The 26408-nt window shown below is 39.2% G+C and overlaps 1 protein-coding gene across 1 annotated transcript in view; it reads right to left on the bottom strand.

Annotated features, from left to right (window-relative positions):
- The window catches only part of nrxn3a (neurexin 3a), a 181127-nt gene extending 163932 nt beyond the window's left edge, over positions 1-17195 (bottom strand). Inside the window, exon 1 of the mRNA XM_059352887.1 lies at positions 16987-17195. The gene's annotated coding sequence lies outside the window, so the exon portion shown is untranslated. The remainder of the gene's footprint in view (positions 1-16986) is intronic.
- Between the last annotated feature and the right edge of the window lie 9213 nt (positions 17196-26408).

Raw genomic sequence — 26408 nt, forward strand, 5'->3', positions numbered from 1 at the left:
GGAGAAGCAAAGCAGCAAGCAACACTCTCTCACAGACGCACACACAACAAACATCCATTTCTGTTGCTCTACTACGTCATCTGGTATAACTGATCTGATTGGCTAAGAGCTACCTACAGACGCTTTTGATAGACATTCTAAGCGCCCAATAAACGGTTCTGGAGGATCGTAAACCACACCTCCTCTACGGAGAAATACATTGCTCGTTGCCAGACTAGACCTCATTTGAGAATAGTCTGGTGTTAGCCAGGCTAACAGCTGTCTATATTCCAAATGAAAACACTTGCACGGCTCTGGCTCATCTACATGGTGTTAAAAACAAACAGCAACAAGTCCATCCTGAAGGTGTTCATAGCTGGAGACTTCAATAAAGCATGCTTAAAAATTGTACTTCCCAATATGTGAAACGTGCTACCAGGGGGAGTAATGCACTCGATCATGTGTATTCACTGGTTCATGAAGCATGTCTACGGAGCTGTCCCCCTTCCACATCTGGGACTGTCGATCATCTCTCACTAGTCCTCATCCCACCATACACCCCCCTCAGGAAAAAAGCAAAACCCATCACAAAGACCATCAAAACATGGCCTGAGGAATCTGTCTGTCAGCTGCAGGACTGCTCTACACACACTATATGGGATTTATTTGAGCATTGAGACTTGGAAACAGACACACAGACTGTACTATGTTTCATCACACACTGCACTGACACTGTGACTGTAAATAAACAGGTTTCTGGTTAGGGTTTTTCTTTACCAGAAACGTTGACAAAGGAAGTCCAGACAGGAAAATGATCTATGTTTAGTATGACAGGGCATTCAGCACATCACAAACTATAAGGGCAGCAGTATCACATCCACCAACACAAACGCCTCACTGGCTGAGGAGCTGAACTGCTTTTTTGCTTGTTTTGAGGCAAAAAACACCCAACCTGAACTCACCAACTGACCACTGGCTCTCCCGTAGAGCAAGATGAAGTAAGACGTATACTTGTATCAGTGAACCCGAAGAAGGCTGTTGGTCCAAGGGAAAAGTACTCAAAGCATGTCCTGACCAGCTCTCCACTGTTTTCACCAACATCTTCAACTTGTCCCGAGCACAAGCCGTCATTTCTGCCTGCCTAAAATCATCCTTGTCCCCAAGAAACCTGCTGACGTCTGAATGATTAACAGCACTAACACCCATTGTTATGAAGTGGAGGTTCTAAAGCACCTCCAACCAGTTTACCAACAGACAGAGAAGATCTAAGAACCATGTGAGGATGCTCTTCATCGACTATAGCTCTGCATTCAGCACAATTATCCCAAATATACTGATCAGCAAGCTCTCTGACCTTGGCCTCCCCACTTGCACCTGCATTAAAGACTTTCTAACAAACTCCCCACAGACTGTCATGCTTGGACCACACCTCTCCCCTCACTACAAGGCTGCATGCTGAGCCCAACACTGGACACATATGACTGTACACCAGCCCATTCAACAAATACCACTATCATAAAATGTGCAGATGAAACTTCTAACAGTAGTTGGGGTTGTGTCAGGGGAAGGTGAGTCTGCATACAGGGACTCAGCTAACAGGTGGTGTCGCCTCACAGCAAGAGGGTCGCCAGTCGCCTCCCACCTGCGGCTCTTCTGTGTGGAGTTTGCATGTTCTCCCCGTGTCAGCGTGGGTTCTCACCGGGTACTCTGGCTTCCCCCCACAGTCCAGAAACCAACATGGTCTCACAGGAATCCATGAAATAGCCACGGATTCGCTTAACTCAAAATCCGTGGAATAGCCACGGAATCACTCAAATTTCCGTGAAACTGACACGGATTTGGCTACAATGCAAGTTAATGACAGTCATATCCCGTGGCTATTCCAACATACAAAGTGATTATGTACATTCACTGAGTGAATATTTAGAAAATAAAACATATATTTCTCGCTAGAAATGTGATCAAAATCCATTTTTATGCAGAAACTAAGTCAAAATATTGATTTTTTCACTAAAAATGAGAGAACTGTCCGCCATGTTTTTTGTTCTGACCGCCGGGACCTTGAAAGTCACGTGACTTGGAACAAACCAATAGGAAAAAATATCCATGGAATAGCCACGGGATATGACTGTCATTAACTTGCATTGTAGCGAAATCCGTGTCAGTTTCGCGGAAATTTGAGTGATTCTGTGGCTATTCCACGGATTTTGAGTTAAGCGAATCCGTGGCTATTTCACGGATTCCTGTGAGACCAGGTTCCCAGAAACACACACTTGGGTTTAATTGGTGACTCTAAATTGCCCGTGTGATTGTCTGTATCTATATGTCAGTCTGGCTGGCAGGGTGAACCCTCCCCATCGCCCAATGTCAGCTGGGATGGGCTCCAGCCTCCCCGCAACCCGAGTGTGGAAAAGCGGTTAAGGATAATGAATGATTTCAGAAAGCGCAGTACAGACCCCCCATCCCTATTTACATGATGAATGTGTTGGAAGGGTTCAAAACTTTAAACTGCTTGGTACTTGCTCATAACAACAGGCAAGGCAGGCAACTGCTTGGGGCACCCCAGGGCCGACAAACTTTAAACTAAAGCAGTGGCAATGCGCAGCGCAAAGTTTGCAGTGACTGTAGGAGATCCCCTTAAAGGGGCCCCACCTGCATGATTCTATGTAAACAAACAAAGTCAATGGCAGGAATGAAAGCCAGTCAAACACATTTAAGAGGAGTTATCCTTCTGAGAGCAAAAAAAGCAAGACAGTGGTAGTGGATCAGATAATAACTATTAAATATTTGTGGTGTGAATCAGCAGAGGCCCCACCCTACAAAGTTATCCTGATACTTGAGTCGCGATACAATATTATTGTGATTTTAAGCATTTTGCGATACGGTGAGTATTGTGAAACAATATATTGCGATTTATCTGTTTGACTGCATTTGTGTCCACAAAATTAAATTCAGTCAAGAATTGTTTTGTCAAACAAGAGAAACTCTCAGTTCTGAATTGGGAGCCATGTATGTAAAGAGGAGACTTGTGGGAACACAGAGAGCCTATTTTCATTGAGATAGCATGACATCAGAGGTCACATGACCACTTTGAAAATCACCATTGAAAGAAAGAATTAAAAAATAGTATCACTTTGCAGTATTATTTCGACAACTTCCCGACACGATATCTTGACATGGTGCCTATAGATTTGTTAGATATTGCTCTTGTTCTATATGACACCAGTATCTCCAGTATATCCCTAAAAGCTTTCTGACAGCCCAACGTAAATATTGATACTTGGAAGCCATGAATCATTATAGTATTGCCGTGCAAAATATCGCAATACTATGCTGTATCGATTGTTTCCCCCACCTCTATTAAATATAATACTATAGAACTACATGCTGCTAGTCTAGCTTTAACTGTGGGTGATAGACACTTTAACCTAACTTACAGTGTTATATCATATTATTTATTTTGTTACCTTTTACCTTCTGCTGGCTGTGGGTCAGAACACTGCCAGTAGACTTGTTGGCTTAGTTGAAAGAAAGAATTTGGAAGCTAGTAGTTACAATATTAACATTTCATAACCAGTCAACATGCTGTAGTGCATTGTTACCAGAATAAACATGGTTTCTGACTGTCATGTTTTAGCTAAGTCATCTGTCGTTTTATGGAGTGATTTCAGAGGGGGAAATCGGCTAACTTCGATAATACTATTCAGTTTAATCTTCTGCATTGAGACTATGTTAAAACACATTGACCCTATCAAGTCAATGTACATAATAATCTATACATAATTAAAACGATGCCCAAGAAGAACATTCAAAAGTTGAATTTGAGGAATTCTAGCTATATAACATGAAAGTATTTTAACTTGACATTATTGACATGCTACTGTTAACAGAAGCAGCAGAAGAGAAGGATAAGGTGTCCCAGCACGGAGAGGGTGAGCAGCACCAAGTTCCTGGGTGTGCACATCTCTGAAGACCTCTCCTGGAGCCTAAACACTGCATCACTGGCCAAAAAAGCACATCAACGCCTCTACTTCCTCCGGAAATTGAGAAGAGCTGGAGCCTCCCCCCCTATCATGCTCACCTTCTACAAAGGAACCATAGAGAGCATTCTGACCAGCTGTATCACCGTGTGGTACGGCGCCTGCACCATGTCCTGTCGGAAGTCCCTGCAGCGTGTCGTGAGAGCAGCCGAGAGGATCATCGGTGTCTCTCTCCCCCCGCTAAAGGACACTTAAAACACCCGCCTCACCAGCAGAGCCAGCAGAATTGCAGGCAACCCCACCCACCCATCTCACAGCCTCTTCAACCTTCTGCCGTCGGGGAGGAGACTGCGGAGTCTCCGGGCCAGAACCAGCAGACTCAGAGACAGTTTTTTCCACCAGGCGGTCCGGAGGCTCAACTCCCTCCCTGCTCTGCCCCCTGCCACATCTCCCTCCCACCACTACTCACAACACTGACTCAGGGAGTGCACATTTCACTTTATTATATTATTTTTGCATTATCTACCTCACTTTGTTTGCACTATTGAATGTCTGTATTGTTGTTTTTGCTTGTTTGCATCGTGGGTACGAGAGGACTGCAATTTCATCTGTGTCATGTGTTTACATGTGGCATACTTGACAATAAAGTTGACTGAACTGAACTGAACCATCCAAATGCTGATCATGGTAACTGCAAGTTCAACATTCCACTTTAACTGATTATACTGTATATTCATTGCATTCCTTGTGCCATGATGTGCCATGTGTCTTTTTTGACAGCCAACATCTACTCCAGCGGACTAACAGACACTCCATCTCCTGCAGGAAGATACAACACCAACACAGGCAGATGAAGCAGGATTTCCAACTGCCTCAAATGACATCTGGGAGTTCAAAGAACTCCACATTACTTGCTAACAAACCTTGTTCTCTTAAGACTTTTTTATGATGATATAAGGCTCCTTTTTTGTCATTTCAGTTAAGTCAACGTCCACCTCCAGTGAGACTGCAACATCTTCACATCATGAAGATAACTTGTCACCCTCTACCTCTAGCAGTAGCATCACCACCACAACAAAAGGTTTGATCACATCACATGCCCTGCACAACGTCCAAATGTACCGAAACATGCACAATCATAACAAGAGATTCACAAAACTATGAGATGGTCATGCAAAATGGGGAAAGATATAGCATCATGGCTTCAAAAATCAATTATAACAGACTCAGTCTTCTGTTTTGCGTGCATACTTTTTGGAAATCAGGACAATGCACTTACCAAAGGGGGATTGAAAATGGTAAGGATTTAGCCAGTCATTTAAAGGAATATGGATATTCGAAGACACACATTACCAATATGAGGCTCAGAACTAAAACAGCCTTTGACCAGATCATCTGAGATTTGTTGCACCTTGAGATACATCACTGGAGAGGAGTAACACAAAGAGTGATTGACATTATATGTCACCTGGCTGAAAGGAATCAAGCATGAAAAAGGTATACAAATGTACTTTATGGCCCACAGAATGGCAATGTCCTACCACAGGTAGAATTAATAGCACAATTTGATCCTGTCATAAACAAGCATTTGAGGACGATTCAAAACAAATTAGTGGAGACAAAATACTTGTGAAGATAGTCAGAAGGATGAAAAAAGAAAAGTACTTTTCCATCATAATGGGCTCTACTCCAGCCACACGGAACAACTTTCTGTTGTCTCGAGAGTGGTAGCAGTCAGTTGGTGCATCAACCTCTGGACATTTTGTCGGATTTGTTAATTTTCAAGACACGACTGGAAAAGGTCTGTGTGATACACTCCTGGAGAAGTTCAACTTGAGCATTAGAGACTGCCATGGACAATCTTATGATAATGGGAGCAACACGATGGGACGTAAGCAAGAATATTGCAACTCAATGAGAAGGAACTGTGTCCCATGCAGCAGTCACACTCTCCATCTGGTTGTAGCAGATGCAACCAAATCTTCAGTGATCTCCATCTCCTTCTTTGGTGTTTTCCAGAGGTTGTCAAACAGTTTAGCTCCTCTGATTCTAACGCTGGTCACTGCGACAAGGACTCTGCCTGTAGCCTTTTACATACGAAACAAGAACAGAGAAATTTGTTCTTGTTCTTGAGGAGGCAAGAACAAGAAAAAAGTTATTTCTGGCCAGGACATTTCATATTTCACGAGAAACTCCACTGCAGAAGTCCTGGGAAGTCATCACAGGGCCCTCCCACTGCAGCACATGTCTCATTCAAATTCAAATTTCGGACCAATCAAACAATAGTTCTTGCACAGCACAGAAGAACAAAGTTCAGCCCTGATGATGTGTGAAGAACAGAGAAATTTGTTGTCTCTCCCAGGTCTGCAAGAACAAAATGACATCATTCTGTTCTGACAACTAATTTCTCTGTTCTTGCGGAGTATGCAGTGGTATGCACTCTACCAGGGAGCCAATGGGACACCAGTTTTTTGTAAATATACACTTATTCTGAATTTGATGCCTGCAACATGTTGTAATAGGGGGATTTTAACAACTCAGCTTTTTCTCTTAACATTGTCAGTTATTAAGGAACTGAGGACACTAATTGTTGAAGTGAAATCTTTTTCCATTCTTACTTGATGTACGACTTCAGTTCCTAAACAGTCCATTCAGTACAACAGGGCGTCTGTTGTCATATTAGGCCTTTAAAAATGTGCACATTTGCACATCTGCACACATTTGCAAAGGTTAGACAGTTCTGGACTGCAGGAGGGCCAGTCTTTACCTTGCGCAGCAGCTGGATTCTTGCGATATCACAGGATCAGATGAGAATCACAGGATCATAACATCACACACTTGATTAGGCCAGTCTAGTAAATGCACTCTTATACTTCGAAATCATGCAGGGAAATGTGGCTTGGCATGGTCTGGCTGAAAGAAGCAGGGACATCCCTGAAAGAGTTGTCTGCATGGGAGCATATGTTGCTCCAGAACCTGTATGTACCTTCCAGCATTAATGGTGCCTTCACAGATGTGCAAGTTATCGATGCCATACAATCACAGATGCTGCCTTTTGAACTTTGCACTGGAAACAATCTGGATGGTCCTTGTCCTCTTTTAACTGGATGATACGACATGCGTAATTTCCGAAAAACTATTTGAAATGTGGAATTGAAAGTCCATGGATTTCTGTTGTTTTTTTAATGCAGTGATGCCTGAGGGATCGAAGGTCAGGCACCCAATATTGGGTTTTGGCCTTTGTCCTTATGTGCAGAGATTTCCCCAGATGATCTGAATCTCTAATGGTGTTATGCATCGTAGATTGTGTAATCCCTAAATCCCTTGCAATTGTGCATTGAGGAACATTGGTTTTAACCTGCTGGATTATTTGCCACTGCAGGTTTTTACAAAGTGTTGAATGTCGCTACATCCTCGCTTGTGAACAACTGAGCCTTTAGAAGATGTCCCTTACACACAATCATAAAACTATCCCCTTATATTAATTTATCTGTTTACCTGTGTTAATGTACCAAAAATGTGTTTTAAGGGTGCCACAACTTTCCCAGTATTTTGTCGCACCTTTGCCAGCCTTTTGGCAACTTTGCCAACCCACAAACAATAATGAACGGCGGGTTTTTGCGCTAACTTTGGTGTGTTATTTCACCCTTTCTGTGATATCATGACATGGTTGGTACCAATGGATTGCTCAGATCTTCTAATTTCATAAAAAATCAGTACCTTTTCCATAGCCTGAGCTTGCTGAACCAGCAAAAAAATCTGATGTAATTGTACTACCTTCAAAACGTTGTTGTTCTAGATTACTCATATAAAGTTTTATTGTCCTATGTCGGCCACTGTATGTGCTATAGCTACATCTGAAGTACAGTTTGGGAACCGTACAAAGTATGGAACATTCCTCACGTTGCTGCAAATGTTTCACAATAAAAGCCTTTCTACAAAATGAAGGGATTTGTTCAAGTGAAATTTTTGAATTGAAACAAAAAGTATTGAGCTTTTATTAACAGGATAAGGCCATGGTCACACATGCACAAAGGCATGTGAGTGACCGTCTCAGTGGCAAAAGCAGTTTGCCTTCAATTGAGCAAATACTTTAAAACGAGTGATAGTTTGGGTATTTAAAGTAGGGTTGTATGAGGTATCTATTATCCATAGTCAGTGTATTGACTACTGGAGAAGCAGACAGAAGCTCAGCAGTATGCTGCTGTGGATGGCTGCAGCAGCTAAACATATTTTAGAAACCTAAAAAAAAAGGAGAACATAAAAAAATATATATAATCTAACGCTATATTTGGGATATTTTCTCCACTTTACCTCGCCTTGGATTTGCAACTGTGTAACATTCACAGTTATTTCATTTATCAGCTGAATATGCTTGTGTGTGGTATCTGAGGCCACTAATTCATATCATAAATATCAGTTCCTGAATTTTGTGTATTAATACATTTCCAACTTTTACACTATGGAAGAATTGATCACTGTCTTTTGTAAGATTAGTTGCAAATCGTTTCACCACAAGAAGCAACACAAGTAGCTAAAAAAGTAGTTGCATGTTATTTGAGGCCATTTTTTTCAATTGCCGGAAAATGCAGTTTTCCTTTACCACTTGCAAAGAAAGAAAGTGAACGAGAGGGGAATATATGAAAAAAAAAATGAACTAATCAAACAAAGAATCAGCTCCACATATGTTTATTTTAAGTAGCTAATCAGAAAAGCTGGATGGAATTGACAAAATTCAATTAAACGTACACAATATTTATAATTTAACACTTGCTTGAGGTGCTTTTCCTTTCGTCAATGTAGTTGATGCCACAAATAGTGGATGGAAAGTTTTTGGTGAGTAAAGAACAATGTAGCAAATACTAGATGACAGATCAGTCGCTGGTCCAATTATGGACTCTCTGTAAATGATCCTCAGCAGTTAAACCCACTGCTGCTGTAGGGTGAGTCTGCACTGTAAATCAAGACACCTGTTATTGCCACCTCTATGTCATCATCTTGCTTCAGAAAGGAAGACGTATGGGCCCTGCATTACAAAGCCAGTTTTCTGCAGCGGCCAAAAACCCAAATGACGGCAGGCCTCAAACCAAAGGGTGATGTCACAGTCTGAGGGAGAGTTTATAATAATTAGCTTCATGATGTCACTGCACACTGACTGACACAACAGCACACTGTTCTACAGAGGACAGACAGGAGGACTGATCGGCTTTACTACACTGAACCAACTAATAACCGTGAGCACAAACAACTAGAGATGTGAATCAGCTTATCGGCCTTATGATAAGATTTTATCGCGATACGATATTATTGTGATTTTTTTTTTTTTACGATTTTTTCATGCTTTTTTTTATTGAAAGTGACAGATAGAAAGGGGGAGACAGAGAGGAGGACATGCGGCAAAGGGAGCTCAGGCCGGATTCGAACCCGGCTCCGCCGCAGAAAGGACTCAGCCTTAATGGTAAGCGCTCTACCAGTGTGAGCCACCGGGACGCCCCATTATTGTGATTTTAAGCATTCTGTGATACTGTTAGTATTGCGATACAACGTATTGCGATTTTAACTGTTTAACTGCATTTTTTGTCCAGAAAATGAAATTCAATCAAGAATTGTGTTGTCAAAGAAGAGAAAATTCTTAGTCTATTCACTCACTTCAGTCAAACCCACAGACTGACCAACAAAGTATTCAGTCAAACTGAACTCAACTGATATCAAACATGTATGGACGACAACAACTGCAGCACTTTATCAAACTTTCCTCAACTTTAAACTTTACTGCTCTGATTTTTTGGAGTGAAACATAAGTATATTCAGTATATTCCTAAATGAGCCTGCTACGGCCTCTTTAACCCATTGAAGCCTGGAAAGCGGATACGTCGTTTTGTGGTATTTGTATAAGCTCTCAAATACTTTTTGAATTTCATTTCTATCTGCTACAGAGGCTGAAAAATCTATTATTTAGTAGAAGCGTTGACACTTCTGTTGAATTTCCAGAAAAACTTCAGGTTTTAGGGGCTGATTTTAAAATCGCCCAGAGGTTTTACAGGCAGTTTTAGGCGTCAGTGGGTTAAAAAGAAACGACGGTGAAAATACTCCTGGTCCGCCGGCCATTGGAGCGCTAAATATCGATACTTGGCAGCCATGAATCGATACAATATCACAACGCAAAATATCCCGATACTATGCTGTATCGATTTTTTTCCCACCTCTAGGTGGTTAGCAACTCAGTAAGCTGACCCAGGGTCTCCCAACGTAGTTATGAGCATGTTCACATACTGTATAAAGGAGTGATGTTGACAGCATATGACTGATCTCAAACATAGACAAGTCTACTACAATTTACAAATGAAGAGAAAACTCTACTATTTAACAAATGTGAAGAAGTTAAAAACATAATCCAGGCAAAGCAATTCATTTGCAGCTGCTAAATGTAGGAAGGACAGCTGGAAAGAACACCAACTGTGTAAATATGTAAATTGTTGGCCTATTATATCACTGCAATAAAGGTAACAAAGGCACATCCATTCAGACAAACATGGACAAAACAACATGTAAAAGACAGAAAGAAATCTGAAATTACATTTACATTACACATTACATTTGTGTATTTGGTGAATTGAATGTGTTGCTTGGATGTATTCTGCTAAACAGACAGGAGAAACCTCATTCAAAGTGATAATGGACCTCACTTAAATACACTGTAAAAAAAATCTGTTTAATTTACGGTAAAATACCGGCAGCTGTGGTTGCCAGAACATCACCGTAAAAAATACAGTGAGCGTATGTAAATGTAAATATCAGCAAAAACTGTAATTTATACTGAATAATCCCATTACTTTTAAGATAATTGTGTCATCGTGGTATTTCTCCATTAACTTTACATGAAAAATGTATATTTTTACAGCAAAACTGTGTGTTTTCTACAGTTTATGGCGGTAGAATTGAAAGTTTTTTACTATTCTTTGATTGACAGTAATTAAAAGTATCTGCTACGGTGATGTACAATGTTTAAGTTTACACCCTATTTCTGATGCAAATTGACAGTGTTTTACTGTAATTTCTACAAACATTTTTTACAGTGTATGTTATAAGTGCAAGTATGAGGCCTTAGTGCTTCAATCAGTCTCTGTTGTAGGATGATGTTGGCATGAAAACACAATAAAACAACTTTGACACACAGTCCATGGGACAAATAACAACGGGATTCTATAGGATTATTCACTTTTTTAATAGAAATGATGGTTAAGTAGGCAGTGATAATATCAAACATGCTGACTCCAGAGCAACATACGTTAATATGGTGACCAGTCAGATCTTAACTGCCAAGCTCCTGTTATCATGTTTTTGTTTTTAACCCCTGACAGGCTATCTAACAGGGTTCAGAAATTGAATACCTTTAGTTATTTTAATCTGTCCAAAATGAACATATGCATTCTCTCCACCATTATTGAAAACATACCATTTCCTTTTCTTTATTGTGAACTGTTATCAAACCTCTGCAGAAGCTTATCTGCAGTGCCTTGGGGTTAGAGCTATACACACTGAGCTGCTTATCAATCATCTGTTTAATGAAAGGTATTGGACAAAAATGGTGTCCAACTCTGACATCACAGTTTCCCTCTCATCCATTAGTTAAGATTAAATTCTATATACAATATACAGTATATTGGAAATAATATAAATATTCTATTATGTATTATAATTATGTATTACTATTATAGCTCTGATTTTTTGGGGGGAAGATTGTGTGTCTATATTTTATTAATTAGTGTCATAAATTTAGATACTGATCATTTTACGCTCAGTAAAATATCTAAAATTAGGCTGCTTTATCCTGCAACTCAGTGAAAAATATCAGTTAACTGCAACACAGTTCAAAAAGGTTTAAATCAAAAGAGTCTGATATTCTCTTGACATTTTTCAATATATTTTCTGTTTTACAGCTACCGAATAATAGCTTTGTATTGAAAACCAAACTGTCTAAAAATAATTTTGACACTTGACACACTTGTAAATTTCTGAATTATTTGTGTGTTTCTCTGCAGCAGCAGCAGCCTTTTTAGAACAATCCTTTTAATTAAGTATTTAATTAAATATATGTACTACTTTAGTGTTATCTGTTGATGTGTCAGCTCATCAGATATGTATCACCACCTTGGCATACAAACAAGTTCTCATCCTACTCTGCATTCACACTTAAGGGTATAAATACCGCACTGCTTGTTTACAAATGTAGACTTGTCCTGGCATCAGTGAGTGTCTGTGTGTGTGTGACAGAGAGAGCGTGCATGTAGCTGTGCGTGTGCATGTGTGTGTGTCTTTTGTTGCAGTGTGGGGAGCGGGTTAAAAGGCTAAACGGCATGGATCATTGTTCTCGCTGAAAGGCTCCTTTGACGAACCCCACAGGGACAGTCCACATACACACACTGACAAAAAGGCAGCAGCACTCTGGATCCTATTAACAACCACATGGACTCGGGTGGAGGGCGTGTGTGTGTGTGTGTGTGTGGTGTGTGTGTAAATGCAAATAAAAGCAGCCCACCGGTAGGCCTATTGCATCTGAATTGCCAGTAATTTTACAGCAGGTGTCCTGATCACACACACTCTTCACACAAAAACACACATGCAGTATTGCTGTCCAGACGCAGTGACAAAATGTCCTCCACGGCTTGCAGATGATATCTCAAAGGACAGGCTGCAGTTTCTCTGATTTGCTCGTTGCTCACATCGAGGCCTTCCAAATATGCACAGACACTGACACTGACGTTTACATCTCACAATAGATATCAAAAGGTGCCATTTTCTTTTTTCCCTGCCTTTGCTGCTGCAGTGGTAGACTCTGAAATCGTCTGACCAGGACATGCAACATGACAGCTTTCAACATGGAAACGGGGAGAGAGGGAGAGGGAGAGGGAGGGAGCAACAGAGACAGAAAGAGAACGACGTTCCACCTCATCCACTCCCACTCATGCATCACATGAAACATCCTGACACCACTCTTCCTCTTCTCTCTTCATCACATTGCAAACACACTCTGAAAGTCAATCACAAACCTTTCTAGGTACACAGAATCAGACTGATTATACGTTTGGACTCATTTAGTCTATAACAGGACCCAGGGATGGCTGATATGATAACATTTTCTATTAGACTGTTATATTTGATCAATGTTGTATACATTGATTGTGCAAAGGCTGTTAAAAAGCTACTAAGACTTCTTTTATGGATGCATAACAGACAGGAATGCAACAGTCTCATGCAGTCAGACGTTTATACGGGAAAACACCACGTTATATACATATAGCAAAATCTGAAAATACAAATTTATATTATCTGTATGGTATCACCATGCCGTCAACCTACAAAGAATTTTAAATACCATGTGTTCAGTCGGGACAAAAATACCCCAGCAAGGCGAGACAAAATCGCATTCATCAGCAAAGGGCATGCAGAAGCTGAATTTTCAATTAAAATTTCCAAATTTAGGGGATCTATCCTTTGCTTTTCTTTTTCTTTTTTTTTGCAGGAGGATTTATACCAGTAGTCCTCTTTTTTGTATTCTGCACGATTTGCTGTGTACAGCTCCTGACTGTAAATATACAGAAAGAAAAAAAATCCAACTAAAATGTGAAGATAAGTCGAACCCACGGATGGAAGGTGGTGTGTGTATTTTTATTTTTATTTTTTTGGTGTTGGCTGACGCGGGTGCAGCATGGTCACCGTGTTGTTATCCAGCTACTCCGCAGGCAGGACACGCCTTCTCTGGGCTCTGTGGTTCTGCTGCAGCACCCTTCACGGCATTACATCACCCAGTTAGAGCACCCCTCAAACGCCTGCATACACACCGTGCGCGCCCCACACACACACACACACACACACACACGACGAAGACGACGATGCACGTACCATACAGACATTTGTGCACACACCACACCAAAGTCTGCATACACACATTACACAACACATTCCCACACACATTCCCATCATGCAAAACATAAAATGACAGCAATATACAACACACGTTTTGTATTACACACATGCACAAATGACTGCAGACTCGAAAACATCACACATACGTGCCAACAATCAAAGCATGGATATATACATCTCCATCAGCCACACACACACACACACACACACACACACACCACCGGCGAACACACCCACAAATGCCTTACCTCTTCTCTCACCACCACCAGCAGTTTATATAACAAAACACTCCCTTTCTCACTGTAGCGTTGCTTTTTTTCTTCCTGACTGATCTGTTTTTCCTTTTTTTTTTTTTTAGTCGCGTTGCTTTTTCACAATATTTTAATTGGTCCAGTCATCAGAAATTAAGCAGTATATAATAGAACATGCCTGCGCATTCTTAGGCCTGAATAAATCTTTAGAAATTGCAAAAAAAAAAAAAAAAAAAAAAAATCCCTTTCCATTCCATTTTATTTGAACACATTATGTAAAAGGGGGTATATAAAGATGCCACAGCAGATATTTTTCGATAGGGAGTAGATCATATTAAGCACTGATAATGTGCCCAAGTGCATCGATACGGAATAGATAATATTTATGGCCGAGCAATGTCACACTCTATTGCACCTTTGGAAAATAGAAAAACAAAAAAGGCGGGGGGAGAGAGACACCGTCTGATCGCAGAAAAACGACCAAATTAAAGAAAAGAACATTCGGTAAAATCCGGCATAATATTTGACACAACCCGCCCAGAGGGATTAGTGTTACCTTGAGAGCCCTTGGCTTTTTGCGCCTGATTTGTCAGCGCAGTTAATCGGCTGCCAACCAGAAAAAAAAAAGCAGGACAGCCAAATTACCCAAAACAGCCTCCATCCTAACCCGAACACCCCCCACCCATCCTGCCTTAAAATGGGGGGTAAGAAAACGAGAAGGGAAATTCAATCGAGAGGGCGTCTTATATTTTGCAGAAAATACGCACCGTCCGTGTAGGCGACACAAGACTTATAGAAGATTTACATCAGAAGTATCTCTGCATATATAAAATGTCATAGTTAAAATTCACTGCTAAACAGCTGTCAATAGTGATCGCACATTTACAATCACATTAAATCCAGCATGCTTATTTTAATTCCCAGCAATGCACCAAAAAGTATTCTAGAAAAGAAGGGTTAAATAACAGCATCAAAATCGTTTGGACCAGTCGAAAAGGAAATTTTGTTTTATTTCTCCAAACATGACATGTCGGTGCTTTAATGTTGGGATAATTGTCTTAAACAGTTAAGGAACCGGTGATTTAGCACCTATGGGCCCTGTGCAGGGAAAAGAGACGCATTCTCTGGGTGGGTCACGCCCATTATGAAGCCAGTTTTGGAAAAGCCTGATTAGGAATTCCCCCTGCATAAATACACAAGAATCATTTAATCCTATTAACTCTTGAAATCCGACACATCGAAATGTGTGCTGCAGCGATGAATATAAATATAACTGTCATCCTCTTGCTTTTGTGAATTCGCACCAATTTAGACTATGTTAGCCTGCATCACTTTAAATTGTTTGCTGGTAATTTATTAGACAAGTGTGTAGATATTACAGTAGAGCGCGTTAGATAGACAGTAGAGTGGGGCCTGGACACTTTACTGCCTTTTTTTCGTGGCAGGTAGTGGATTTCAATGGCGCACTGCATTAGGCCTCGTATTTCCCTGCAATTAAATGGCCAGATCTGCTGCATAAATGGGATATCTTGCATTCGTCGCAGCCTCGGTAAACGAAAAACGTGCAGTGTTCATTTTAAATAAATAAAAAAAAATCACGTTTATAAATGGATTCAAGCCTAATCAAAAAAAATATGGAGCTCAACGTGCAGAATAAAAAATAGTTTATTGGGAGCAGAGCCGTAACATTTGAGCCCTGACGCCATTTGATCCACCAGCGAAGTGAAATTATTCAAATCATCATAATCACCCCCCCCCCCCCCCCCCCCCTCCACACACACACACACACGCACACACACACACCATCATTCTAACGTCACCTTTTACAAATTACTAAGGGATTTTTTTCGATATTTCGAGCGAATTTTAATTAAAAAAATATGTTTCCATGATTATATTTTTAATGTTGTAGTTCAATGGTGCTTTGAAATGCAACAAACACCGAAACCGTTTGGTTCATGTGGTAAACGTGTGTTACAGCAGCCAGCAGCTGGATTTGGAAAACCAGACAGAGAGAGAGAGGAAGAGGGATAATGGAGGAATGTGATGGTTATTACATGGCGAAGACGTGTGCAGCCTGCTGCTGCGTGCTGTCCATCTCCGTTAACACAGAAGGTCATGTATCCAACTGCATGTCATGCTGCTTGAATTACATCAAAATATGCATCTATATTTAAAGAGAGTACTCGCCGTGTTTGCTGGGCGGAGACGGGTGTGCGCTGTGTGTCACAGGGTGCATTTGTTTGACATTTTAACATGAAGCTGCAGATGAGAACAATACGTGGACACCGGACACCTGGCGTTCATGCTATTTATTATTCATCAACCTAAAAACAAGGTGAAGGAAATCCGCTGAAGACGTGCTTTTAAATGTGCGATACACAAGCGTGTTTTAATCTCTACATGGTCGTAAAGCCTATTTGTAAGTATATATAAAACACAATAGTATAGGCCTTTGTATCAAACAAAATATAAAACATCGCTTCAGAGAAACGTGTGTAATTCTATACCCCTCGTCACGGTGCCTCACGGTGCCTCTTTTCCACCGGGAGAATTTAGAGGCCACAGGCAAGTAATTCGCATTTTGAATCCCCAAACCCCGCTGTTCGTTCAAGGAGACTCACACCTGCTCCGGTTGCATTATCCAATCGTACAAACTGGAAAAAGTCCTGTAAAAGTGGTAAGTTCCGTGATATCTATGCGTTGGGAGTGAAAACTTAAGCCTTTTATGCCTCATATTTCCTCTGGCACCAGGTCCCGTTTCACTATATTCACTGCCTAAGGTTTTTCTAAGCGGACAAGCATCATGAACAGGTTGGAGTTAAAAAAAAAAAATCGACGCTACTGACCTTAGTTAAACACATCGACAAGAGTATCCAACTGCTAAAATCCAGCTGTAAACTCCACAGAGCCGTTATTATTAACATCCAGGATCGTGTTAAAAGCAGCACTGTCTCCGCTGCTGATGGTGCTGGTGCGGTGCGCCGGGGCGGTGAACACCAGGCGGTACCGGGCTGGATTTATCGTTCCTCACAGGTGCGTCGACCACGGTGCCACATACGCACAAAAGCCGCTGTGCGACTTGCAGCGGCCGCAGGCAAGAGGCGCGCGCACGCACACAAACGCGCACACGCGCGGCACTCAGGTCCGCCCTCTTCTCAGCACACGCCATTTAAAGGCGTACGGCTCGTAACCAGGGCCGACACACACACACACACACACACACACACACGTGACTCTATGCATGCTTCAGTGCGCTTTAGGCTCCTAAATTAAAAGTGTTACCATGATTTGCGCACAAGAGTCTGTGTACCAATTCAGTTTCACTATTTGTGGAAAAAAATTCCGAATGTGTTTCTAAATGTCTAATTTAATTTTCCTTTAATTAAAATAATATCATAATAATTATTATCATTATATGATAATGATAATAATAATAATTATTATTATTATTATTATTATTTTACTTACAGATCACCCATGAAGTTGGAATAATTTTGTTTTCAGACACAATCCTCTGTTAATTGTGGTTTCATTTCCATTGTGATATGTCTGGAAGAGATTGATAAATAAAGTTTTGAGAAGATATACACTTTATCTGTCAATAATAAATCACATCATCACAGTCATATCATGGAAATAGGTTAAAAAAAAACATATTTTATTCCAACTTTATGAGCAACTGTGTATGTAGCACATTCACGCTAGAGCCACAAAGTTCTTCACATAGACAGCATACAATCACAATCAATGAGGCTATATAAACAAAGACAGCAGGTAAAAGCAGTTACAAAGAAATTAAATGAAAGACATGATAATAAAACAAGTGAGCATAACAAAATAGGCTTACAATTAGATGACTGCACAATAAGTAATAAGTAAACAGATAAAAATGAGTTAGACAAAAATGCAAGTGTGTAATCTGTGTCTTAAGCCTGGATTTAAAAGCAGAGACAGTAGATCAGCAGATCTAACATGAACAGGAAGACTAGTCCACTAGTCCATCAGCCTTTGACCTTAGTCTGGACCCTGGAACTGCTCCGAGGCCTGACCCAGCAGATCTCCGAGGCCTTGAGGAGCAGGAAGGAGTGAGGAGTTCACTTAAGTAGTCTGTACATTTCTCTGTTTTACAAAACATAATATTGGTCTGACTTTATAAATGATCCTGAGTTGTAGTAAAGCTATTTCAATCAACCGGTGAGGTCATTTTTAAAAAAATAACACATTTATTAACAATAACATATGGAATTATATTAGCACAGATATAGGCTTACATATTGTCCACAGCCTGTAACTTTTTTTTTTTACTGCAGGACATTGTTTACAGTCTAATATGAAAAATGAATAAGTAACAAAAACAAGTTGTGGTGTCTAATAGGTGTGTCACTCAGGTTGAAATAATTAAATATATAATAATTAAATTAAATTAACTTAAAATGAATAAGATACATAAACAAGCATACCCACATTAACTGGCTTCAAAATTGAACTTGAGGGAGTTGCTATGTTTCCACCTGTACCAAGAACTCTCTCTGATGTAGGGTTTTGCCATGCTTGGGTTTTTCCACAACATTAGTGCATCCTCCTCACTGCCAATAAGATCCTGCTGCAGATATCTTCAGATCTCTGACGCAGCCCTTAGTGGTGAGGGAAGCCTGTAGCCCAGCAGGCTTTCAACCACCACCTGAGCTTGGGCTTGCTTGGTGTTAATAGGACGTATGATTGGATGGTGGGAAATTTGTTTTCACCTGGTCGGAATCAGTGCTGGAAAGTAACTAAGTACATTTACTCAAGTACTGTACTTAAGTACAATTTTGAGGAACTTGTACTTTACTTGAGTATTTCCATTTCAGGTAACTTTTTACTTCTACTCCACTACATTTAGCTGACAGCTTTAGTTACTCTGCAGGTCAAGATTTAACTTTAAAATATGATCAATTTAAAGTGATTATGCATTTTTTTTTTAAATCAAACCACACAAAGTATATTAAATAGTTAAAATGAGCCCTACCTTTACAGCAGTAAATCACTGCTTACATAAATGCATCAATAATATTATTCTAAACATACATTTAGAACACATAAAACAATCTGAGTGGGACCATTCGGCATAACAAGTAATTTTACTTTTGATACTTTAAGTACATTTTGATGCTGATACTTTTGTACTTTTACTTCAGTAAGTTTTGAATGTAGGACATTTACTTGTAGTGGAGTAATTTCACACTGTGGTATTAGTACTTTTACTTAAGTAACGGATCTGAATACTTTTATAGTGAGATTTTAAGTCATTGGCAAGCCAAATCAGACTTTACTGTCAGAACCTTGGTATCCCATCACAGCTTTAGAAGAGCATTTAAAACATTATTATTGACTGTGTTGGCCCACACACACATAGCAAGTCCAGTAATACATTTCTTTAAACTATCATGTGTGCAATAACAACAGCATGCAGATATTATCATAGATTTGATTTTGTCACAAAATGGTCATACATCATGAAACAGCAGCTTATGTAACAAATTCAAATCTACTGAATCTGCACGCTGAGCATCAGGCAAGTGAGCCAAATGAGAATCAATTCAGCTCTGTGACCAACCCAGTACCACTGCTTCAGGCATAACAACAAAATCATCCTGCTCCCAACAGAGTCAGCCCCTCAAATGCCTCGGCTGCTTTCTTTCAGCACTGGACAGCTCCACACAGAGGCAGAGACAGACCTAAGATCAGCACTGGACAGCTCCAGAGGGCCTGACTGACACAGGAGCTGTATCCCAATGTCAAGGTTCCTTCCTTGATTGATTGATTGATTGATTGATTTTATTTGAATATTTTTTTATATAAAAAATATGAAACAGCAACCTGTGTCATACATAATATAAATAAATAAAAAAAATAGTCAGGGATGACACAATAAAGCCCTAAGGCTTATTTCCATTGTGGTCCCTATAAGGCAGGAGACAGGGGCAAGTAGCAGCATATCTTACATAAATCAAACAAGTACCATTCTTACATACATACATACATACATACATGCATCAATCATTCATAAGTCACATAAGAGTCAGGTCCTCCAGAGACAGGTCAGAGTCCTTCCTTTCACTGGTGTAACGCACAAATGGAGCAGCCTTCCCAGTGTGCAGGTGTGCGTCATTGTGTAATTGGACGTCCTGCTTAAATTCAGCGCAGCCATTTCAAATCCAGTTCAGACATGGATGTGTCTTTGGCATCAGCACTCTTCCACATATTTGTGGAAATGGAAGAAGATGCTTTAAGGTTGAATCTCCACGATTTAGCAAAAAAAAAAAAAAAAAAGCCACAAAGTGGATTAAACCTGATTATTTCATTGATCCTGGCTGAATTTGGCCGCTATTCAGTTTCATAAAAGCAGCGGCGCATAATTCACCATGGAGATGTGTTCTGGGATTTTTTTTCCATTTTATTTTACAGTACAGTACAATAATACTTATTTATAAATAACAATAACGGATAATATCGGACTGTCGGTCCCTTTTAACACAGTTTAAAAAAGTATAACCTTCTGAATGGCATTGCTACATATATTTTTCACATAGAACATCATCAGACTGACGTAGGCCTATATATGAATTAACAATTTATAACGTTAGCCGATTGAGACGGCATCAATTTAACTTAACTGGCAATGTATCAAGATTATATTTATTATCTTTTAGCTAAATATTCTGGCATTTGTTTGTGCATATGTTTTGCTTGACTTTGAACACAAGTTTTGTACGTTATGTGATAACAAATATTCAGTGTAAACTGAAAATACTTTTTTTAAATTCATATTGCACCGGCGGCGTCGCTGTTTCTTCGCTCGCAGCTTTTAAATCTCCCGGTAGACCGGTGTGCGCAAGGCTTTATGGGTACTCGGGGCTGACGGAGGATACCCACATGAGTCCTTGGAATTTCGACATAAGAAGGACTCTGTCCTCTGGAGGATCCTGGACATTGGGACAGTCCTTCGGCGGATGTTGATGACGTAGTATCCTTCAAATCCAGCCGTTTGAGGATGGAGCAGGGAAAGGCCAAAATTTGTGCCAAAACAGCTCATTTTACCATGACAATGATTTCTAAACTGTTTTATTAAGTTGAATATGTTGCATGGTTCTGCTTTAAATTTTAAGTTAAGACAATAAATGGATTGGCATATCGAATTATGACATGTGGCTTCTGGACAATGTTTCTTCAGTGGGTGACAGGGGTGGAAGAAGTATTCAGGTCTCTTACTTAGGTAAAAGTACTAATACCACACTGTTAAATTACTCCACTACATAAGTTGTGAGTAAAAGTCCTGCATTCAAAACTTACTGAAGTAAAAGTACAAAATTATCAGCATCAAAATGTACTTAAAGTATGAAAAGTTTAAGTATTCCCTATGCAGAATGGGCCCTCTCAGATTGTTTTACATATTCCAAATATATCATTAGATTATTCATTTTTGATGCATTTATTAATGATGTCAAGGAAGGGCTCATTTATCTACTTAATACACTGTTATGCGGTTTAATTTATAAACCTGAGTAATCATTTTGAATTGATATATTTCTTCAAGTTAAATCTCGACCTGAAAAGTAGTGGAGTAGTGGTATAGAGTTACATAAAATGTAAATACCAAAGTAAAGTAAAAGTCCCTCCAAATTGTACTTAAGCACAGTACTTGAGTAAATGTACTTAGTTACATTCCACCATTGGCGGGTTACAGACGAAGAAGAGGAACAAAGACCCAGTCTACTTTAGCCACCAGTGCATAACTATAACCCACCGTTATGGTGCGTCAACAATGTTATATTTGTAATGATCTGCTTTGTGTGCATGTCATTAGTTGAAAACACAATTTCAAACTGCTGGAGATGCAAATCCCTGCCATTCTGGGCTGGCGGGCCAAGTCAACCCAAGTTAAGCAAGGACATGTGGAAAGGGGCTGCAAAATAATGCCTGCAAAAGCTACAGTACAGGCCAAAAGTTTGGACACACCTTCTCATTCAATGCGTTTCCTTTATTTTCATGACTATTTACATTGTAGATTCATCAAAACTATTAATGAACACATGTGGAATTATGTACTTAACAAAAAAGTGTGAAATAACTGAAAACATGTCTTATATTCTAGTAAGCAAAGGGTGGCTACTTTGAGGAATCTAAAATACAAGACATGTTTTCAGTTATGTCACACTTTTTTTGTTAAGTACATAATTCCATATGTGTTCATTCATAGTTTTGATGCCTTCAGTGAGAATCTACAATGTAAATAGTCATGAAAATAAAGAAAAACGCATTGAATGAGAAGGTGTGTGTCCAAACTTTTGGCCTGTAGTGTATGTACTATGGAAAGCTTAATTGAAGACTGCAGTTTGAGCATTCTTTCCCTCCTCAAAGTCATTTCCAGCTTCCTCATTCATGCCGCATCATACAAGACCGTGTGAAAACGCTTCTCCTGCTGTGCCAGGTTCAACTCCTGCTGCACCAAATCTGCAGCCTTCATCTCCCTCAGGACAGTCAGATGTTTGTGCTCCCATTCCCTCTTTGCCTGGACAGCAGTCAATAAAAAACAAAGGTAGAAATGGGAGGTGGTTCATCAAAACACATGTATCAGATATTTTTTGGTAAATACCAGATTGTACCAGAATGTAATAAGGTTATTTTATCAGCATTTAATAGAATCAAACCAATGGAAAAACTTTTTAGGTGTGAAGTATTTGTCTTTTTTTATTTCACTTTATGCTTCAACACTTTTACATGTGACAGAGAATTTTTTGCACTGTTGTATTACTATTTTAATTTAAGATTAATCATAGTTTAAAATAAAATGGTACACTTCTATGCATTTTGCCATGCCTTTTGTTTTGTTTTGTGTTTTCTTTTTTGCCATGCCTGTTTCTTTTTTCAATTTGGGATACAGTATCTTTGCACATACAAAGTGATCTTACCGAAGTGATTTCCATTTCACTTTCAATACTTACTAAATTGTTTGCTTAGCAGCGATCTAAAGCTGTATGGCTGGATACCTGGGGAATACAGTCCTAGCACCTGAGTCCATCTGATAATAATAACAACAATAATAATGGGGCGGCTGTGGCTCAGTTGGTAGAGTTGGTTGGCCCCCAACCGAAGGGTTGGTGGTTCAATCCCTGACCGTCGCAGCCTACATGTCGAAGTATCCTTGAGCAAGATACTGAACCCCAAATTGCTCCGGATGCTGCGTTCATTGGTGTGTGAATGAATTCCCAATGGTGGCAGGTGGCACCGTTTAGGGTAGCCTCTGCCACCAGTATGAATGTGTGTGTGAAAGGGTGAATGAGCGCAGTCTGTAGTGTAAAGTGCTTTGAGTGGTCGCAAAGCGAATAGAAAAGCGCTATATAAGTGCAGGTCCATTTTACCTTTTTTTTTTTTTTATAATAATAATAATACATTGTATTTATATGCACCTTTCTGATCACTCAAGGTCACCGTACAGTGACAACAACAAAAAACAACAGCTAAAAAATAACAACTAATAAATGAACATTACATAACACTATTAATTTAACAGAATGGGGATGTGATATGAGATGTTAAGGTACAATATGCCAGTTTAAACAGATGGGTTTTGAGCTGGGTCACCCTAATCATAATTAATGAGGAAACATTTTATTTTGCGAACATGCACACATTAATACTAATAAAAGAAAAATGCCTTTATTGCTTTATTGTATTTATTAATTAAGTCATTTTATGACTAGAACAATGTGAGCTCCATGTGGCATCTACTATTGCTGCTGCCATCTCCCCCTAAAAATCCATGCCCACAATCCCCAATTCTTTATCAAGGGGGGCCGATCGCTTAGAGGATAACTCTTTTTTGCAAATGCCTTTACTCCTAATCAAACAATACACACACACACACACACTCACACATACTCACACTCACACACCTCATTATTTGATTTGTCACCAGGAGTACACTGCAGCCTTCCAGTAAGTGTCTCCTGTTATCTTCCTCGCTGACTGATACACATGCTAATAACCTTGTTGTGGCACTTCCTCTCTGCCTTTACGGCCCTTATCTCCTCTCAAACACTTCCAGGTTTCTCACTCTTTTTCATTGGATCATTTATGAAACCTTTGACATGTAATCTTGTTTGCTTTGGAGATTGAATTCTGTTTAATAAGATGCAGTATTTTAGTTGTTACTTTGTTTTTTGTTTCTATGAAAGTCACTCAAAATATCTGTTTTAAGAGGATTTTTTTTAAGGAAATTACGTTTTTTTAGATGTATTTTCTTATATCTATAAGCTGGTGTGAAACATAACAACAAAGATCCCTGACTTGTCCCCAGGAATTGGATTTTCTACAGCCTTTTGTTTTCTGGAGTTAACTAGATAATTCATTTTGTTAACACTAGAAACAAGTTTGAACTTAAAATGTCAAATCCTCTTGAATTTCCATATGTGGACATTTTTATAAATCATGGTATGTGCATTGACAAATAGTTTCTCATTGCATATCCCCCAATTCGATACTCTAACCACATCATGCACATGTACTTGCTGACACATCTATAATGACAAATTGATCCATTTCATAGTCTAAGAGCTCTGAGTGAATCTTTCTGGAGGATTTTCTTTGAAAAAGATAGTAGCTGTTAGAAAGACAGATATGTCACAGTAGGAATGCAGCTCTGAAGGACAGTGAAGGTAATAAAGACAAGGTAAAATAAAGACAGAGGAAGAAGAAAGGTCAATCCATTAGGAGTTTTACTGCCCTCGGAGAGTATAATTCTTTTGGGCACAGTGGCGGGGAATGGTTTTCACCAAAGTGCTATTGATCTCATCAATGTGTTATCTTCTCCACTTCAGAGTATATAAGTCATTCCGGCCTGCAGGAAGCATCAGTGTGTGTTTGTGTGTTACAGCTTGTATCAGCTGCATGCATGTGCGGATGGGTGAAAAACATATTGACAGAAGCAGCTCAACATGCCAATGACCTGCAGTGTCAAGTTCCAGTGATTAGGCAGCAATGTTATTTCCTTCAAGTCGGTCCAATAAGCTACACACAGTGTCACTCCTACAAAGAGTGTGTGGATTCTAAGATTTTCCCTATTCGCTTACTAACGTCAGACAAACATTGAAACTCTTTTTTTTGTGATCATTTTTTTAAATGTACTTTCACAATTCAAGAAAGCCATACAAAGCATCAAAAATGCACATGATATAAAATAGACACAGACACATGTAAAAGTAAGAAAATTAAGAGTTAGAAAACGAATAATTATAATAAAATACATATAATATAATACTGTAATGATTTTTGGACATCTCAAAAAATTGTGTTTTTCTGTTATTTCTGGAAAATATGTATCAACAGACTATAATAAGACCATTTTGAGAGTATCGGGCATTTAAAAAATGTATGATGAAAAAAATTGTTGTCAAAATTGTTAGGCCTTATTCTAAAAAAAATTTAGAATACTTTTTTTTGGGACAAACTACAAAATAATTTGTTTTTTACATATTTTTGGACATTTCACGCTGTTTCTATGACCAGCGAAGTATTGAAATGTGTCACTTCAGATAGCTCAGTTTGATAGGAGACTGACTAGAAAACAGAAGGTTGTTGGTTTGAACCTCGTGATGGAAACTCAAGTTTTAAAGTCTAACACCACAATGAAGAAGTCAAATACGACCATGTGTCAGAATAGACAGCTCAGGGAGACAGAAGACTGCCTAAAAGACAGAAGCTTTTAGGTTTCATCCTTGTAAGCTGCAGTGAGTTTTCCCTACTACATGTATCATCAAACTATAATAAGATGATTTTGAGAGTGTTGGGGCATTTTAAAATTGTATGTTTTTTTTTCATGAAAAATTTCAACAAAAAAATTTCAACTAATTATCATATTTTGACTTTTTTTGTATTTTATTTTATTTTTTAGACATACTAACAAATTGTTTGTTTTTTTATATATTTTCGGCTGTTCACGCTGTTACTATGACCAACAAAGTATTGAAATGTGTCACCTCAGATAGCTCAGTTTGATAGCCGACTGACTAGAAGACAGAAGGTTGTTGGTTTGAATCTTTTGGTTTGAGTCTTGAAAATGTTATTGTATACTGATAGTAGATAGTAGATAGTAGATACCTGCCTCTTTTTAGACATTTCTGTACTAACAATAGAATGACCATATTTTGACTTTTTTTAGTATGACTTTTTTTTCTTCAAATTTTAGACTTCTCAAAATATGGTGTTTTTCTGTTTCTGAAAAAGCCAC

Source organism: Centropristis striata, chromosome 16 (assembly GCF_030273125.1).
Source record: "Centropristis striata isolate RG_2023a ecotype Rhode Island chromosome 16, C.striata_1.0, whole genome shotgun sequence".
NCBI lineage: Eukaryota > Metazoa > Chordata > Actinopteri > Perciformes > Serranidae > Centropristis > Centropristis striata.